Source organism: Bos mutus, chromosome 9, assembly GCF_027580195.1.
Source record: "Bos mutus isolate GX-2022 chromosome 9, NWIPB_WYAK_1.1, whole genome shotgun sequence".
Classification (NCBI taxonomy): domain Eukaryota; kingdom Metazoa; phylum Chordata; class Mammalia; order Artiodactyla; family Bovidae; genus Bos; species Bos mutus.
The window spans coordinates 52,980,627-52,999,606 of record NC_091625.1 but is presented as its reverse complement, the minus strand read 5'-3'; the positions used below and the strand labels follow the sequence as shown (position 1 = coordinate 52,999,606).

The window sequence follows — 18,980 nt, the reverse complement described above, 5'->3', positions numbered from 1 at the left end:
ATGGATGATAGTTTTGAATCAGAAGATTTAAATGACTTTGCACTTTTCCATACATGTGACAGTGGGGAAAGAGGAGAGGCAGGAAGAACACTGGAGGTGTGTGCTGGGAGTTCAGAGACAAGACACATGTTGGGAAGCAAGCCAGGTTACCGAAGCCCACTGCAACTCTATTCTGAGATGGCACTTTTGCCAGACCCTGCAACAGCAGCCTCTCCCTTCAGGAGTGAAGAGCTGTAGCGCGGTCCTGCACCCTCAACAGACCTCTCCACTACCTATGACATTCCCCTTTCATAGGGTCTCTTTCCTTTGGAACCAGAGAATGGCATCTGAGAATTTCCACACCTAGGACCTCCGTTTTTAATGACCCTGGTCCTACAGAAGATATGCAAAAGATAAAGATTTCCTTTTTTTCACAGTTGTCAGAGATTTCTCAAAGGACAATATCCAAGGATAAGTTTATATAAGAGAAGATTGACTCCCTTGCTCACAACTGCAAATACTGTTACAAAAAATGTAAGCAGTATTTAGATAAGCAGAAGCATTTTGTGTGACACTCTAACTTGTGTTGCTTATTGTTTCTACTTTTGCACTGGCTTTCCCAACTGTATTGCAGAACCCATGGAGAGGTATCTTGGTCACCTCCTCCATACACCTCCATCACTGTATATGGTGATCTGAAATATATGCTTAATAGAGATCTGTTCCTGATAATAAAATGCAAGTTTATAATTTTTGTTTATTTTAAAAGATCAATTTTGTCTTAATGGGAGTTACTGATTTATTCCTCAATCTTTGCTGCATTTCCTCAGGTAATCCGCTAAGCCTTTTAGGTAAATCCTCAGTTATTAATAGAAATATGATTTAAATCTGGATTACTATGAAGCAATTAGATTTGGCAGTTTGTTGATAAAATTAGAAAGACACAAAACCAGAAGAAACTCAAGCTTTGACATTTAAGCAGATGCTTGTACAGAGTACATAACTGTTTATTTAAAACACTACTATTTACTAAAGTAGTATTAGTAAATAGTAGTATCAGCCCTGGGATTTCTTTGGAAGCAATGATGCTAAAGCTGAAACTCCAGTACTTTGGCCACCTCATGTGAAGAGTTGACTCATTGGAAAAGACTCTGATGCTGGGAGGGATTGGGGGCAAGAGGAGAAGGGGACGACAGAGGATGAGATGGTTGAATGGCATCACTGACTCGATGGACATGAGTCTGGGTGAACTCCGGGAGTTGGTGATGGACAGGGAGGCCTGGCATGCTGCAATTCATGGGGTCACAAAGAGTCAGACACGACTGAGCGACTGATCTGATCTGATCTGATCTGATTTACTAAAGTTATAATTATTTATATATTATATATGATTAATTTGATATGAATATGACTCAGGGAGCCCAGCCTGGCGCTCTGTGATGATCTAGACAGGTGGGATGGGGGGAGGGGAGGGAGGCTCAAGAGGCTGGGGGTATATGTATAGTCGTATAGCTGATTTGCACTGTTGTACAACAGAAACCAACACAACATAGTAAAGCAATTTTCCCCCAATTGAAAATAAATTTAAAAAAATAAAAATATAAGATACAACTATGTTTTAAATATCTTTTTAAAATGTTTAGTGTTTTGACATTCTATATATAGTGTGCTGCTGCTGCTGCTGCTAAGTTGCTTCAGTCGTGTCCGACTCTGTGCGACCCTATAGACGGCAGCCCACCAGGCTGTCCCTGGGATTCTCCAGGCAAGAACGCTGGAGTGGGTTGCCATTTCCTTCTCCAATATAGTGTGCTAGGGCTGTCTTAACAAAGTACTGCAGACTGGATGACTTCAACAACAGAAAGTTATTGTCTTGCAGTTCTGGAGGCTAGAAATCTGAGCTCAAGGTTTGGCAGGGTTGATGCCTTGTAAGGGCTGTGGGAGAATCTATTCTAGGCCTCTCGCCTGGCAGCTGGTGGTTTGCTGACAATCCTTGGTATTCCTTGGCTTGCAGAAGTGCCGATCTCTGCCTTTATGCTCACATGACATTCTCCTGTGTGTGTGTGTGTCTATATCCAAATTCCCTCTTTTGATGAGAAGAGCGCTCGTATGGGATTAGTCACTGGTCCCACTGCAGGATGACCTCACCATAGCTAAGTATATCTCCAGTGACTCATCTCCAAATAAGGTCATCATATTCAGAGGTATCTGGAGTTAGGGGACACAGTTCAACCCACTACACATTCTTCAGTCAGTTCAGTTCAGTCGTTCAGTCATGTCCGACTCTTTGAGACCCCATGGACTGCAGCACGGCTTCCCTGTGCTTCACTATCTCTAGGAGTTTGCTCAAACTCATGTCCATTGAGTCAGTGATACCATTCAACCATCTCATCCTCTGTCATCCCCTTCTCCTCCTGCCTTCAATCTTTCCCAGCATCAGGGTCTTTTCCAATGAGTCAGTTCTTTGCATCAGGTAGCCAAAGTATTGGAGTTTCAGCTTCAGCATCTGTCCTTCCAATGAATATTCAGGACTGATTTCCTTAAGGATTGACACATTCTTACATTAAGAAATTTTTCTTTATGTCTAGGGACTTACCTGGTGGTTCAGTGGTTAAGACTCCATGCTCCCAGTGCAGGGGTCCCGGGTTCAATCCCTGCTCTGGAAACTGGATCCCACATGCTGCCACTAAGAGTTCTCATGCCACAACTAAGACCTGGTGCAGCCAAAGAAATAGAAAAGGAAATGTAAAAAAAGAAATTTTTCTTTACGTCTAACTAAATGATTGATTTGTTAAAATCAGGTCCCATTTCTTTTCTTCCTGGAAAGCAGGCCTGATTCTGCTCGTTAACTATGGCAGAGAAGATGAACTGTTTTTCTACCCCATTTTTAGCTCCCACGTAGGAGCAGGAAGAATGATGAATGTAATTGATAAACATTCTTTAGGTCACATTCTTTTGGATGAAGCTATTATGCCTTCAAGGCAGGACCCAGGCCTGCAGCTTCCTCTTTCCCTGCACTTACAGATATCATCCTGAAAACAGACCAGCCAAGCATCTGCTTTTTCTCCTAGAGGAGGCAGTTCCGGCCAGCTCTCCCGCCAATAGTTCCAGCTCCTCGGCCAGGATGCAGCCAGCCCATTCCCCTCCCTGACGGATGTCTTCATGTCACAGGGTTAGAACGGGAATCAGAAGCTCCTGGCAGGCTCTGCAGCTCCTGGGCCGAAGCCTCCTGAGTGCTTACCAGTCACTGTATGGGGAACGAGGGGAGGGGATGGTTTTTATCAGGGCCTATTCTGCCAGTAATGACCCCTAGCCCTGATAAGTGTGCTTCAGACTGGGCTTTCTCTGTTATTGGTGAGATCTCACACTTAAGGCTTAGGAGTCAAATGGGCAGATTCAGGGGAGAAGACATAGGCTGCCCCCATGTAACCTTAAATATGAACACTGTGCACAGCCTCATGTTTTTCTTCTGCTTTGAAATTTCTTGGGCACTTGATCAAACATTAAGAAAGCTGGTATGTTGTTTCACTGTGGCTCTTGTTTTTCTTGAATGTGCCTCTGATACCAGCAACTCAGTGATGTTAAGTCAGTTGGCATCTTCCCCTCTTCTTCCCCCATACTTTACTGCTGGAAACAAGTGGAATCATTCTCCACCAAGAATGGCACTATGAGGGTGAGACAAATTGAGAGAGTAGCACTGACATATATACACTACCATGTGTAAAATAGCTAGCTGGTGGGAGGCTGCTGGATAGCACAGGGAGCTCAGCTTGGTTCTCTGTATTGACCTTGAGGGGTGGAATCAGGAAATGGGGGTGGGAGGGAGACTTAAGAGGGAGGGGACATATGTATACTTACAGCTGATTCATGTTGTACAGCAGAAACCAATACAAATTTAAAGCGATTATCCTTCAATCAAAAATAAAATTTAAAAACATGTATTTCAATAAAAAGACAAAATAGAAAAAGAGCTGGACTGTAAAGAAGGCAGAATGCCAAATAATTGATGCCTTTGAGCTGTGGTGCTGGAGAAGACTCCTGAGACAGCAAGGAGATCAAACCAGTCAATCCTAAGGGAAATCAGTCCTGAATACTCCTTGGAAGGACTGATGCTGAGTCTGAAGCTCCAGCATTTTGGTCACCTGATGCAAACAGCCAACTCATTGGAAAAGACCCTGATGCTGGGAAAGATTGAAGGCAGAAGGAGAAGAGGGCACCAGAGGATGAAATGGCTGGATGGCATCATCAATGCAATGGACATGAACTTGGGCAAACTTTGGGAGATGGTGAGGGACAGGGAGGCCTGGCATGCTGCAGTCCATGGGTCACAGAGTCAGACACGGAAGGGTGACTGAACAAAACAACAACAGCTCTCCAGTGTTCAGCCAAAGTTTCCTGCCTCTTCCTCACTGGACCCACTGCTTCCTGTTCTTTTCAGCAAGACTTTCCAATCCCTGACCGCCATTCCTAGCTTTTGAAAACTGTCTCTGCTCTTAGATTTGTGATTCCAAGGGGCACTTTCCATGATTCACTGATTGTAGATTCCCATTTAACTCTGTGCTCTGAACACTCTGTCTGATGCTCTGGGCAGTTTGGGAAAGCCTTTAACTTAGAGAAACTCAGCTGTCAGGCCAGCCCCTCTTTTCTGTAAGCCAGGGCAGAGGGAGGTGGGGCCTCTGCTGTAGACCTCTATTCTGAGTCTTTTGACACCAGGAAAAAACAGGTGATAGAGAAGCTACGTCTGCGTGTATAGAATGACAGTGTTCAGTTTCCAGCATTCATGGTTCAGCTTGTAGAGGGGCAGGTGGACCCACCAACACTTGCACTCACAAATGGCCATCAATCAAAGCCTTTTCCACACCACTGTTATTTCCATATTCTGAGAGATGACATCAACTTTTTCTAACACTTTCCCACAGTGTTATACATATACAATCCCAGTTTGATTCCTGGGTTGAGAAGATCCCCTGGAGAAGGGATAAGCTACTCACTCCAGTATTTGTGAACTTCCCTGGTGGCTCAGATGGTAAAGAATCGGCCTGCAATGCAGGAGACCTGGGTTTGATCACTGGGTTGGGAAGATCCCCTGGAGGAGGGCATGGCAACCCATTCCAGTATTCTTACCTGGAGAACCCCCATAGATGGAGGAGCCTGGAGGGCTACAGTCCATGGGGTCGCAAAGAGTCGGACATGACTGAACAGCTAAGCACGGCACAGCATACCTGTGCTTATTCAGCACACAATATTATTTAGAAACAAACCCATCGAGCCACCTGCTTCCTGGACACTTCCTCCCAGGTGTCCTATAGGCCTTTCAGATGTGTTTTGAACCAGAACTTATCTTCCCCCAGAAAATCCAGGCGGCAGTTACCTTTCCTCCTGTGTTTCCCATCACAGTGATGAATATAACCACCTCTCCAGTGATCCTAGGCAGACCTGGGCAGCATCCTCAGCTCTTACCCCCTCTACACCCCCTTCATCATGCATATTCATTCCTTCTCATCTCTTTCCTGGATTACACGTTCCTCTCTGGCTTTTCTCCCTCTGTTTCCATACTTATACTGCAGTGATTCTTTTAAAATAAACCAACTTGCTTATTACCTGCAAGCAAACAAATAAACATTATTGCTTATTAGGTCCTTTATGATCTAATCTGCTTCTAAGCAAGCTTTTCTTGGTTGCTTTCATAGTTCATCACCCTGCACTTGAATGTTTAATCAGATAAACTTGTTTTCTTTTCCTAGAACCCATCCTGACTTTCCATATGCTATTCTCTTTACTGGAACAATCTTCTCTCCAACATCCCTTAACTCATACTCTCCCAGTCCTACTCCCACTATAAGACCTTGGGCAACTTTATTTAACTTAGCTGTGTCTCAGTTTCCTCATTTGTAAAATGAGGAGAATAATTATACCTACTTCATGGGTGTCAGAAGAACTAAATGAAGTAAAATGAGTTTAAGACCTGAAGCATGGAAGTACTCAATAAATATTTGTTATTATTGGTACTATTACTACTACTTGGATTCAGCTTATATGTTACTTCATTCAGGACTGCTTGCCTGACCCTGGGCAACCTCAGTAAGCTGACCCTCATAAAATTGAGTACTTCCAAGAACCAGTCACCCTGCATTGTAATTACTTATTCATTTGTCTGTTTTCTCGTCTACCCACTGCCTGTATGCTTGTGTACCCACACACACCACTGATTTCCCACCAAGGTAGCTTGTGATCCTTCTATCCCTAGAACAAGCTCAAGTTTTTTGGTTGACTGAAAGAATATGGATAAAACATGATTCCAATGTAATATTGGATTACATGATTCCATATTCCAGTGGAATATTGTCACCTGTTCTGCTAATTCTCTACTTCCTGGATGAGCATTGAAGTGCTTGAGCCCTCATGAAGGGTGGATTTGTGAGTGTTTGTAATCTTGTTAAGATTAAGATGTACCAATATTATTCATGGAGGAAGGCCTTCCTGGCATGCCCACCCAGCTTAGGTACATTATGACTCTGATTGACCTTGGCAACACCCTAGCAACTAATAAACTGAATTCTGTGTATCCTACTGGAGAGCAGAAGCTCATTAGACAAAATTGTAATATATGGTTTTAGTGTTTGTCTGGGAGGCCCAGACTAATTGGAGCAGTCAGCTACTATCTTTGAAATCATGTGGGTCCCAGCCTGATTGCTGATGATACTCACTTTTAAGTTCATATGTACTAAGTGGTATGGCAAATGTGTAATAACTGTATCTCCCAGGGCAAAGGCCCTCATTTGCAGCATTTACTCATTATTATGGTGTTAATAGTCCTACCGTAGACAATGTCACCCCGATGTTGCAAAATTCTTGAAAATGCAATAAAAGCTTTTCACAAGCCTTACAATATAGCTCTAGCACACCAGTCTGGATGAGTGTGGCAGAGGAAATGTGAACTCTATTTCCACAAATAAACATTCATCATGACTGGGAAAAAAGTCTGAGAGAAAGTGTGATTTTTGAGACTGGCCTGGCTCAGATGGTCTCTAGGCTTTCCCTGGATATATTTGCCCCTCAGCAAGTAGGGCTCTTATCATGCAATCGAGGTCTGGTGCCATCCCTCCCAGGGAAAAGAGTGTGGTAGATAGAATAATGACCAACCCAGGTGCCCATGTCCTAATCTGTGCAGTCTGTGAATATGTAATCTTATGTGGCAAAGGAGAGCTAAGAGTACAGGTAGAATTAAAGCTGCTATTCAAATGACTTTAAAATAGGGAGATTATCCTGGATTATCTAGGGGGCCCAATGTAATCTCAAGGCTTATTAAAAGTAGAAGAGAAAGGCAGAAGAAAGAGAACCTGAGAGAGGGCATCCTAAGCATGAATTGTCCCAGGGTTCCTTGCTTTGAAGATGGAGGAAGGGTCCAAGAGTGAAGGACCGTGGACAGCCTCTGGAAGCTAGCAGAGGCCAGGAAACAGATTTGCTCCTAGTTTCTTCAGGAAGGGACTCAGCCCTGGTGACATCTTGATACTAGCCCAGTGAGACCCTTGTTGGACACCCAACCTACAGAACAGTAATATAATTAAGCTTGTGTTGTTCCAAGCCTCTATTTTTGTGATCATTTGTTACTCCAGTAATAGGCAATGAATACAAAGGGATATCATTATTAAACACTACCAAGGACCCCCTGCATTTGCTAAGGACTTGTTTAACTTTGACTCCATATCCTGTGCAAGCTTAACTACGATTCCGCCCTTTGATCTTACTTGTACTCCATCTTGCTGGCATTTGAAACCTGGTTTGATAGACAAACTGTCTAACTCCCTGCACCACTGCCCATGTACCAGGTACCAGTCTGGTGACCTTGCATCATGTGCTCATGAGGTAGAAGTGCATTTATCTAGTGACAACCCCAACACTGTTCCTTCCCTGTCCATTTCCTCAGCCCCTGCAGCCACACGCCCAGCACCTAAATCCTAGACAATTATACAAACTCTTCCTCCAACCCATTAGGAAGGTCAGCCCTCCAGAAGAGAAAGAGTTAATATCACCTGTGCCTCTTGGCTAAAGTACAAACACCCTGAGTTGGCATTCACAGCTTCCTATAGTTTTGCCCCAATCTACTTTGCTGAAGGGATTTCTCAGTATTCCTCTACTGAGTTGTATAGTTCAATCACAATGATCCCAAAAATTGTTTTGTATTTCACCGCTTCACATGCATGCATTCATCTATCCATTTATCATCTAACAAACATTTACTAAGTACTCTTCTAACAACTGTCCTGGGCATGGGAAAATGTAAGACCAAAAACAAAAGGGTAAAACTTACAGCCTAATGGAGGATTTTTAAATATACACCTGAAAGTTCAGTAACTTATGACAATGAATGCTAGGGATATATAGTAGGTTCCCTGGGAGTTGGGTGGCCAAGATGAGGGGGAGGTGCAGTGAGTGGCCTCATCTGTCTTCTCAGTGACTTCTTCCTCCCATTCAGAAGCAGGTGCACCTCAATGAAAAGGACTTTGAGTTTGTGAGCTGGAAACCTGATTTTGGCCCCAGTTCTGCAATTAATTTCTTGATGAAGTAAGTTGAATTGCCAAGTATTTATTCATGAGCAGAAAAATGGAGTAAAGAATATTTATAGAACTGTGAGTAGGAAGAGTGAGAATTAAGAATGCTCTGTCATCTGAATAATGTAAATAAGATTCTAGTTTACTTATGAAATATGCCACCCCAAAATATGCCTCTTTGGCCTATGGATTATTTTTTGCTGAAAGCAATTAAGAAGCAGCAAACACAGAGTTCTTTTCCCTCCATGTGCTCAAAGTTTCCTTTGTGACAGTGTTTCCCCTCCCCTCACTGACCAGGTGTTGACTTAAAGAATAGTCACAACCAAAAAGTTGAGAGTTCTGTTTCATTTGGTGGGAATGTTTAGAACTTCAAGCCCAGGAGACAACATCTCAAGTAACCCTGAGAGAACTGCTCTGAGGAGGCAAGGGGAGGAGCCAGGTTATATAGAAGTTTTGCAACAAAGGGCAGGTAATCTGAACATCGAAAGATTGTTAATTAAAGAAAACCAGATATCCTGTTAAGTAATTTAGGCTTTTCTATGTATGGGAAGATGTAAGAATCTGGGCTCACTGAAATTGTTCCTTTCATGTGGATCTCAGCTATTCTGGGCCAGTATCCAGTGTTTTTTCACATCCTGAGCTCCCTTGGGGCTCACCATGGGGAGTGACTGCAGTCCTGATGGCTGCTAGATGGCAGGTGTTCATCCCCTTCCTAAGTGCCCTTAGGCCCAGGAACTCACGTTGGAGGGCTGCAATTGCTGATGACTGTGACATCCTTGTTTACTGATACGAAACACTCCATTTCTCACAGGAGAACAAGGCTTATCACTGGAGCCAGAAAATCAGCACAGAGATGGGTCTGAACAAACATACTTCACTTAAGTTGCCCTTATCTTCCATTTGTTCCCCCAATATGTACCTTCCCACAACTTACCACCCTGAAAACCCAAACCCCCTTTCCTTTGTCTTGTCTACAATTTACTGCCCTTTGTTAAAAATGTTATATAGCCTCCAGGTGTAACTAATTCTTGTGTCTTCACTCTTTTCTATGAGGACCTCCACGTGCAGAGAAATTAAAATATTAGCATCAAATAAAGTTTGGATGCTTTCTCTCCTGTTAATCTGTTTTTTGACAGTTTAATTCGTGGATCTCAGGCATATAACAGAAGCGAGTAGAGGAAAAGGTCATTTATTTTTCCTCCTCTACACTTAATTTAAATAAAAGCCATTATTAATGGCTGAGATGAAATATCATTTCTTTTTTCTTTCCTGTAAATTCCTTTAATTTGCTATTTAGCCTCCTTGTGGCTCAGCTGGTAAAGAATCCGCCTGCAATGGTGGAAACCTGAGTTTGATCCCTGGGTTGGGAAGATCCCCTGGAGAAGGGAATGGCTACCCACTCCGTTATTCTGGCCTGCAGAATTCCATGGACTGTATAGTCCATGGGGTCACAAAGAGACGGACACGGCTGAGCAACTTTCACTAGCGCTCATCAAAAAGGAACAGCTTTTTCCATAAAGCAAATATACAACTTGTTGAATAGTTACAAAGTGAACAATCTTGAATCCTTTTTAGAGTGCAAAACATAACCAGAACCTCAGCAGCCCTGTATGTACTTCACTGGGGCACTTTTCATGCTACACTAGCTGAAATTTGGCTTCTGTACACCAGCATACAGAGTTGAATCTCAGAGTTTTGGGTAAAGTAGAAAAGAATAGCTTTATTGCTTTGCCAGGCAAAGGTGGGGGCCACAGCAGGCCTACGCCCTCAAAATTGTGTGTCCCAACCTGGAGGGTGGTAGTGAGGAGTTTTACAGTAAAGAGAAGAACACCATCATCTTGTGGACATTCTTCTGATTGGTTGGTGGTGAGGTAATCGGTAGTCAGCATCATCAACTTTCTGTTTCCAGCCAGTCTGGGGTCTACATGCTTATGGGTGTGCTCAGGCATGTCCAAGTGAGGCAGAAGGCCGATAGGACCCCCCCCACCCAGGGTAAAGGAGTTGGAGATTCATTCCCTGTGGACTGAAACTCCAAGACAAGAATAGCAGGACAAGTAAGGGAGAAGGCTGGGCCCTGGCTAGACCACGCATTTCTTGTTCGTGAAGCCAGGAGCCCTCCCCAGCCACACATGCACAGAAAAGGCTCCTGGAAGGCCAAAGGGGAGTTATGCAAAGGGGTGTTCCCTACCCATATGCTTTTCAGTAAGATCCATCTTGGCTAAGAGACTCATGTACACACATGGGAGGATCCTGAGATATACCAAATATGGACTGTGAGCCAGGCTTTTGTAGCCACGTGTTCCGGGAAACAAACTCACTTAGAAGGATGATGCAGATAGTGGAGTACAGTTTATTACACTGGCAGGGCTAAGGCAGAGTCTCCTCTTAGCCAAGGACCCCAGCCAGTTTTTGTGAAAACCTTATATACGTGCCCAAACCCACCTTCCCAGATTCCCTGAAACAAGTCGGAACAAAGGGAAAAAAAAAGATACATTAAAGTTAACCTGTGATTCATATGCCTTAAGCCTAAGTGGTTAACAGTAGAGAATTATCAATAGGCCTGTGGTCATACCCCAATAAGCATAATAGAATGTATGATTCTCGGAGAAGGCAATGGCACCCCACTCCAGTACTCTTGCCTGGAAAATCCCATAGATGAAGAAGCCTGGTAGGCTGAAGTCCATGGGGTCGCTAAGAGTCGGACACGACTGAGCGACTTCACTTTCACCTTTCACTTTCATGCATTGGAGAAGGAAATGGCAACCCACTCCAGTATTCTTGCCTGGAGAGTCCCAGTGATGGGGGAGCCTGTTGGGCTGCCGTCTATGGGGTTGCACAGAGTCGGACACGACTGAAGCGACTTAGCAGCAGCAGCAGCAGAATGTATGATTCTATTTGGTTACACAGAGAATTAGGGTATTCTTTTAAGTTACAGAGAGTCTGGGTATGAGCCCTGGAGCTCTTCCTTCTGGGGGCCTGGTTTTCCAGTTGGTATGTCATTTCCATAGATACTGGGCATATAGCTCAAAGTCCACAGTCCGGCTCAAGATGGAGTCCTGCTTTCAAGATTAAGCCTGTTCTGTTTCCTCCTTCAAGGCAAATGATAATGACTGGCCAAAGGAAACCTGGAAGAAATACCCCATAAAAGTAATTCAAATTGCCATGAGGGCACAACTCTGGGACTCTCCCTTTGAGTCTGCCTGTGTGTCTATCCACATTTATTGTACTCTTTTTCCTCTTAATAAATTCTATACTTGTTTCATTACTTACTGTCTTTGTCGGAATTCTTTTCTGAAAATTCAGAAGGGCCCAGTCTAGTGGGTAGGATCTTGTGCTTTCACCGCGAAACCCAGCCCAGTCTCTGGCTGGGAACCCAAGCCCCAATCCAAGCTGCTGCAAGCTGAGGCCATCCAAGATCACAACCATTTGCCACCCCATGGACTGTGGCCTTTCAGGCTCCTCTGTTCACAGAATTTTCAGGGCAAGAATACTCGATTGGGTTGCCATTTCCTACTCCAACATGCTTATGCGGAGCATATGATTAACTTCTTCCAGCTGGTGGCAGTTTCAGTATCTGCAAAACAGCTCAAAGATATTTTTACTTATATATCTTCAGAGTTAACCAGGACCCTGGGCCCCAAGGCTGCAATACTGTTTCTTGATTGCTCCTTTCTAGTCTCCACACCCCCCTCTCTCTCCTGATTAGCAACTGTTTGAACCTGCCCTTTGGAACTCAGGGAAGGTCATGGAGGCTGAATGAAGCCTGTTTCCTACAAGCAAGAAAGGGTGGGCACAGAAAGACTCTTGTGCCCAGGAGCCACAGGGTACTGCTCCACTTTCATCTGCTACTCTATACTGCTGTACTGAATTTTAAGGATTTTGAAGACACGTGTATTAGCCAAAATTCTTATGCTGGAAGTGATAAAGACCCTGATTAACCTAGCTTAAACAGAAGATGAAAACTGCACATAAAATCAAATGGTAGGAAGTACGGAAATGGAGCTGGACTTGGGAAGACCTGGGATGAAAGCGCTTACTTTCTCTCACTTCCTCCTCTCTCCTTGCTTTCTTCCTTTCTGCTTCTCTCTGTAGGAGAGCCTCATTATCTCAAGATGTTTCCCCCCAGAGCCTCTTACTATATAGTCATGAGGCCAGAAAAGAGATTCTCTTTCCTCAGCTTGAGTGAAAAAGAAAAACCTGGGGAAGGCCTATTGTTTGGCTCACCTGAGTTATAGGCCCACCCCTCGAGGTCAAGGCAGCCGGATCTGTTACCAGAAGGAGGATTGGGCCGGAAAGAGTGTGGTAACAGAAAACAATAGCTATGACAGAGAGACTGTTTCTTGTTCAGTGTCTCAGATGATCATTACATTCTCTAAAGAGGAGGCAAGTCTGCTTTTAATGTTGAAAGAATCCTATCATCCTAAGGAGAGGCAAAGAGGAGGAGCATGTTTAGCTTAAAAATACCAGAGGTGATTTTTGAGAATGGAAGAGCTACTGTTCCTCAGATTGTCCTGTAGGCCAGCTTTCTGAGACTCAGGTCTTTCTGCCTCAGCACTATTGGCATTTTGGCCCAGATATTTCTTGTTGTGAGGGGCTGTTCTGTGCACTGCAGAGTATTTGGTAGCATCCCTAGCTCCATCCTCTAGATGCCAGTAGCATCCTCCTTCTGCAGTCATGAAAAACACTAACATCTCCAGACATTATGCCTCTGGAAGGCAAGATTGCCTTTGTTCTGGAAGAAAGGAGGTGTTAAGGAAAAACAAAGTCAGTAAAAGGACAAGAGTTGATGTCCAAGGCATGAGTGGAAGCCGCATGTACTGTGTCTGCAGCAAAAAGGCTGCCTCTTCTGTTACCAAAGATACGCCGGGTGAGTCATCAGAGCTCCTGGGTAAAATACCTTTGAGACAACTTGAAGTGGGGCTGATGCTTTCTGTTAAGTGGCAGGCTGAAGCTGGAAAAATATTTTTGTTATTTTTGACAGCTGCATGACCTATTTTACCTTTAGGCTGATGTGACCTGGGAAACATTAGTAATGATTGAATGAAAGAATGAATTTAATGAATGACGTTAATTTTTTTCTTAATGGCATGCTTAAATTCATACATTGCTGCTGTGGGATTAGAATTTTCAAAGCATTAGGAACTTTCATCTGCATTATACTAATGTAAGATGGTCTTGAACTTTCTGTGAAAATTGATCCCACACAGATAGTTCTAAACTTAGAAACTAAAATTTTGATGTATCATCAAGTGTTCCCTTTAAATTCCGCAATAGGTGGCCTAAACATAAGGGAGACAATTTTTCTAAACAGGGTTCCTGAGGTGTCATCCTTGTATTTCATAGGTTACTCTTCACTTTTAAAAGAATGTATATCACCGAAAAGAATTTTGGAGACTTCCCTGGTGGTCCAGTGGCTGAGACTTCGCACTCCCAATGCAGGGGGCCCAGGCGTGATCCCCGCTGGGGAACTAGATTCCATAGGCCATAACTAAGAGTTTGTATGCTGAAACTAAGATACGGCACAGTCAAATAAATAAATATAAATTTTAAAAAGAACTTTCATCAATTTGCTTCCAAATAGCTTCAATCCCATCTGAAATATATTTTGAAGCAGTCAAAGGGTGGGAGAGTAGATAATAAAAGGAAATAAAAATTCTTTAGTTTTGTCTCCATTTAAAAGATAGCAGTAATGGACAGTCACTGGTTTTGCTTGCCCAGCATCCCTTGCCTTTTTGGAGGGGGGTGGGGGTAGGGTGGGGGGCCGGGGGCGAGAACTTCACTACTCCTTTCCTTTTGGGAACTACTTCTTTCCCATTCCATTCCATATGGTCAAATCCATCCCTCACCACTGCCTCTCCAATCACAAACCACATCATGATGGACTTAGGACCTAGACTGGCTTAATTATAGACTCTCCTGGGAATTTGAATCTTGGCTAGAATGATATTATTTTGGGTTTCTGGTCTTTCAAAGCTTGACTCTTTGGACTTTCCCTCCCAGCCCTTCTCTATTTGCTGAGTCACCAGTGCCCGTCCAAGAAAGTGCATTCTTGCTTAAGTGATTCAGAATCAGTGTCTGCCACTGAAAACAGAATTCAACGAACTGTGACTAATACAGGAGACTCAGCAAAATATTGCGATTGGTTTGTGACCATGGCCAAAAAGAAAAGGAGAAAGTCAGGAAAGAGTATGGAATCAGAGTTGAAAGGGAGAAATCTTGGGTCTTTGTTTACCAAGTGTTGGAAGTATAGGGTCAGTTTATATATGTGTGTGTTTTAGTCTTATATCCTTATCAGGCTTATATGCAGATAGTTATGTAGAGGGCTTCCCTGGTGGCTCAGCTGGTAAAGAGTCTGCCTGCAATGCAGGAGACCCAGGTTCTATCCCTTGGTTAGGAAGACCCCTGAAGGAGGAAATGGCAACCCACTCCAGTATTCTCGCCTGGACAATTCCATGGATAGAGAAGCCTGGTGGGCCACAGTCCATGGAATCACAAAGAGTCAGACACAGCTGAGTGACTAACAGACCCATAGTTATGTAGTTGCCAGGGTGGCCTGACTGATGTCAGGACTTCCTGACTGCTTGAGATTCACCCCTTTCCACCTGAGCCAGTAAAATGAAAAAATATATTTTTATGTACACATCTCCCTCCTCTCCTCCCACTCTTGCTCTGCTTTTATACAAGTTAGTTCATATTATTCCTATTGATCTTCAACTTGCTTTTTTACATTTAGTAATACACCTTTGACATTAGTGTTTAAAGATCTACTTATTTTTTAAAATAACCACATAGTATCCTAATAATTTGACTTGTCTCCAAATAATGGATTCTAATGTGCTCCACCTGGACCCCTCCCTCTCTCTATTTTTTTCTCTTTCCCTGTTTCTTTTGACTATCATGAACATTCTTTTACATAATATTTGCATTTTTAAAAAATTAATTTTTATTGCTGTATAGTTGATTTACAATGTTGTGTTAGCTTCTGCTGTACAGTAACGTGGATCAGTTATACATATACATATATGCACTCCCATATAGGTCATTACAGAGTATGGAGTAGAGTTCCCTATGCTATACAGTAAGTTCTTATTATCTATTTTATATATGATAGTGTGTATATGTCAATCCCCACCTCCCAATTTATGCCCCTGACTTTTCCCCTTGATAACCATAAGTACGTTTTCTATATCTGTGACTCCTTCTGTTTTGTAAATGAGCTCATCTGTACAGTTCTTTCAGATTCCACATATAAACAACATCACGTGATATTTTTCTCTTTCTGACTTCATTCAGTGTGACAATCTCTAGCTCCATCCATGTGGCTGCAAATGGCATTATTTTGTTGCTTTTTATAGCTGAGTAATATTCCATTGTATATATGTACAACTTTTTCTTTATCCACTCCTCTGCTGACGGACATTTATGTTGCTTCCATGTCCTAGCTATTGTAAACAGTGTTGCAATGAACACTGGGGTACATGTTTCTTTTCAAATTATGGTTTTCTCCAGATATATGCCCAGGAGTGAGATTGTTGCATCATGACATAGTATGAGGTTATGTAACGATCTCTATTTTTAGTTTTCTAGGAACCTCCATAATGGCTACATTAATTTACCTTCCCACCAACAGTATAGGATTCCCTTTTCTCTACACCCTGTCCAGCACTTATTGTTTGTAGACAGGGAAGCCTGGTGGGTTACAGTCCATGGGGTTGCAAAGAGTTGGACATGACAACAATTGAACACACACACACACATTATTTTGATGATGGCCATTGTGACCAGTGTGAGGTGATACCCCATTATAGTTTTGATTTGCATTTCTCTAATAGTTCATGATGTTGAGCATCTTTTCATGCACTTTTTGGCCATCTGTATGTTTTCTTTGGAGAAATGTCTACTTAGATCTTCCACCCAGTTTTTCATTTTTCTATAGAGGTAAGTCCTGGAGGAGGTCATGGAGAGGACGTAACCACTGGTTGACTCATGAGATGGACTCAGGCAATTGAAGGCTCCTCATCGCCTCCCTCATTCTTGGAATGCATATTCTGCCCATCTTTCCTACACTGGGAGCTGTTCCAAGAACATAGCCTTGAAAGAATAAAGCATTGTTGAGATTGTCTGAATGACGTGTGTGATGGAACCCCATTAAGGCCTCTATATAAACTTTGAAGGTTCTAGAGGGCAGGTGTAGAGATCTACTCCTGTGTAAGTTCCCTTGTTTATTAAACCAGCCACCTCCCAATCTGGAGTGGTCTGCCTCTTTTTTCAGTCTCTCCTTCCCCTCCATGTATGAGGGGAGTTTGCAAACCAACAGTAACCCCAGGATAAATTCCTAGAAGTAGAATTGCTCTAACAAGAGGAATGTGCATTAAAAAAATGTAAATACAGGCAAGTTGTCATCCAAAGTGTTTGTATCCATGTGCATTCACGTTCTTATTTACCCATTTTCTAACACTGGATATTATCATCTTTTTACATCTTTGTTAATCCGATACATGGAAAAAATTCAATTTATTTTAGAAGTTGCCTCCCCTAATGATGACTAAGAACCCCTTTTGTATTTTGTTTGTACTTATTTAGTAGAGCACTTAGAATATTCTGTCTTGTGGGCAAGGACTATTTTGTGTTCAGAACAGTAAATATTTTCTAAGCATCCATTATGTGTCTACTTGATTATACTGAATTAGGCTAAAAACAACATAAATAACAGTGTTTGGTACCAGATAATGTGGCAGAGAATATAAATATCAAAAATATTAATGGTAAAAGATTTTCCCATGGTATTATTAGTTTTGAGTGACACTAGCTCCCAATACGGAGAAGGCAATGGCACCCCACTCCAGTACTCTTGCCTGGCAAATCCCATGGACGGAGGAGGCTGGTGGGCTGCAGTCCATGGAGTCGCTAAGAGCCGGACATGACTGAGCGACTTCACTTTCACTTTTCACTTTCACGCATTGGAGAAGGAAATGGCAACCCACTCCAGTGTTCTTACCTGGAGAATCCCAGGGACGGGGGAGCCTGGTGGGCTGCTGTCTATGGGGTCGCACAGAGTCAGACACAACTGAAGCGACTTAGCAGCAGCAGCAGCTTCCAATAAGTAGAATGAATTAGCTACAAAATGTACCCAAAAGGTAACTGAATAAATTGAGGTGTTTTGTTAAGCTAGTTATTTTGTATTTTCCACTTGAGAACTACAGAGTATCAGCCAAGAAAAAATCAATTTTGGTTTAGGCATAATTTATAATGATCTGTTTCCCTTGGAAGAATAATTAGAAATTTGGCTCAGCAACTCCTTCATGTCACTACTGGCTTATGACAGAAAACCATGACAGAGGTATTAAGAATGACACTGAGCTCCTCATTCGCTATGGGACAAGGCAACCATGACAGGTGTTTGTTCTGGAGTGGAAACTTATGTCTTATATCACTAGACTGAAACAGGGAAAACATCTAATTATTGACAGTTGAAGCCCTACACTGATCATTCTGTGAAATACATTTTAAGAGCTCAAAATTTTTTTTTGCATAGCTTTTGTGAAGCATTGTTTTAAACTATTTTCTTAACAAAGAGAACTACCTTATGTTCAGTTCAGTTCAGTCCAGTTCAGTCGCTCAATCATGTCCAACTCTTTGTGACCCCATGAACCTCAGCACACCAGGCCTCCCTGTCCATCACCAACTTCCAGAGTCCACCCAAACTCATGTCCATTGAGTTGGTGATGCCATCCAACTATCTCATCCTCTGTCGTCCCCTTCTCCTCCTGCCCTCAATCTTTCCCAGCATCAGGGTCTTTTCAAATGAGTCAGTTCTTCGCATCAGGTGGCCAAAGTATTGGAGTTTCAGCTTCAACATCAGTCCTTCCACTGAACACCCAGGACTGATCTCCTTTAGGATGGACTGGTTGGATCTCCTTGCAGTCTAAGGGACTCGCAAGAGTCTTCTCCAACACCACAGTTCAAAAGCATCAATTCTTTGGCGCTCAGCTTTATTTATAGTCCAACTCTCACATCCATACATGACCACTGGAAAAACCATAGCCTTGACTAAACGGACCTTTGTTGGCAAAGTAATGTCTCTGCTTTTTAATATGCTGTCTAGGTTGGTCATAACTTTCCTTCCAAGGAGTAAGCGTCTTTTAATTTCATGGCTGCAATCGGTGCCCAAGGGAGAAACAGTGCCTAAAATCTATTTGTTCTGGTAACAGAGTATATTAGAAAACACACTTGGATTGAGTTTTTACGGCTGTTTAACAAAATGCCAAGTCTTATTTCAGAGAAATAAAATACATCTTAAATTAAAAAACTGTACTTTAAATCAGTCTAAAGGAGGCATTTAGGAGAAAATTGCCCTCTCTGAACTAAACATTTTAATAGACAATATAAATTTTCTTCTTTAAACTTCAATATCTATGCATCAACAATATTAACTGAGCCCCCAATATATGA

The 18,980-nt window shown here is 42.7% G+C and overlaps 1 long non-coding RNA gene across 1 annotated transcript in view; it reads left to right on the top strand.

The window, feature by feature from the left end:
* The window catches only part of LOC138989169 (uncharacterized), a 34,201-nt gene extending 20,194 nt beyond the window's left edge, over positions 1-14,007 (top strand). The window contains exon 3 of the long non-coding RNA XR_011465380.1: positions 13,872-14,007. This is a non-coding gene — a long non-coding RNA (uncharacterized lncRNA). The remainder of the gene's footprint in view (positions 1-13,871) is intronic.
* Positions 14,008-18,980: the final 4,973 nt, after the last annotated feature.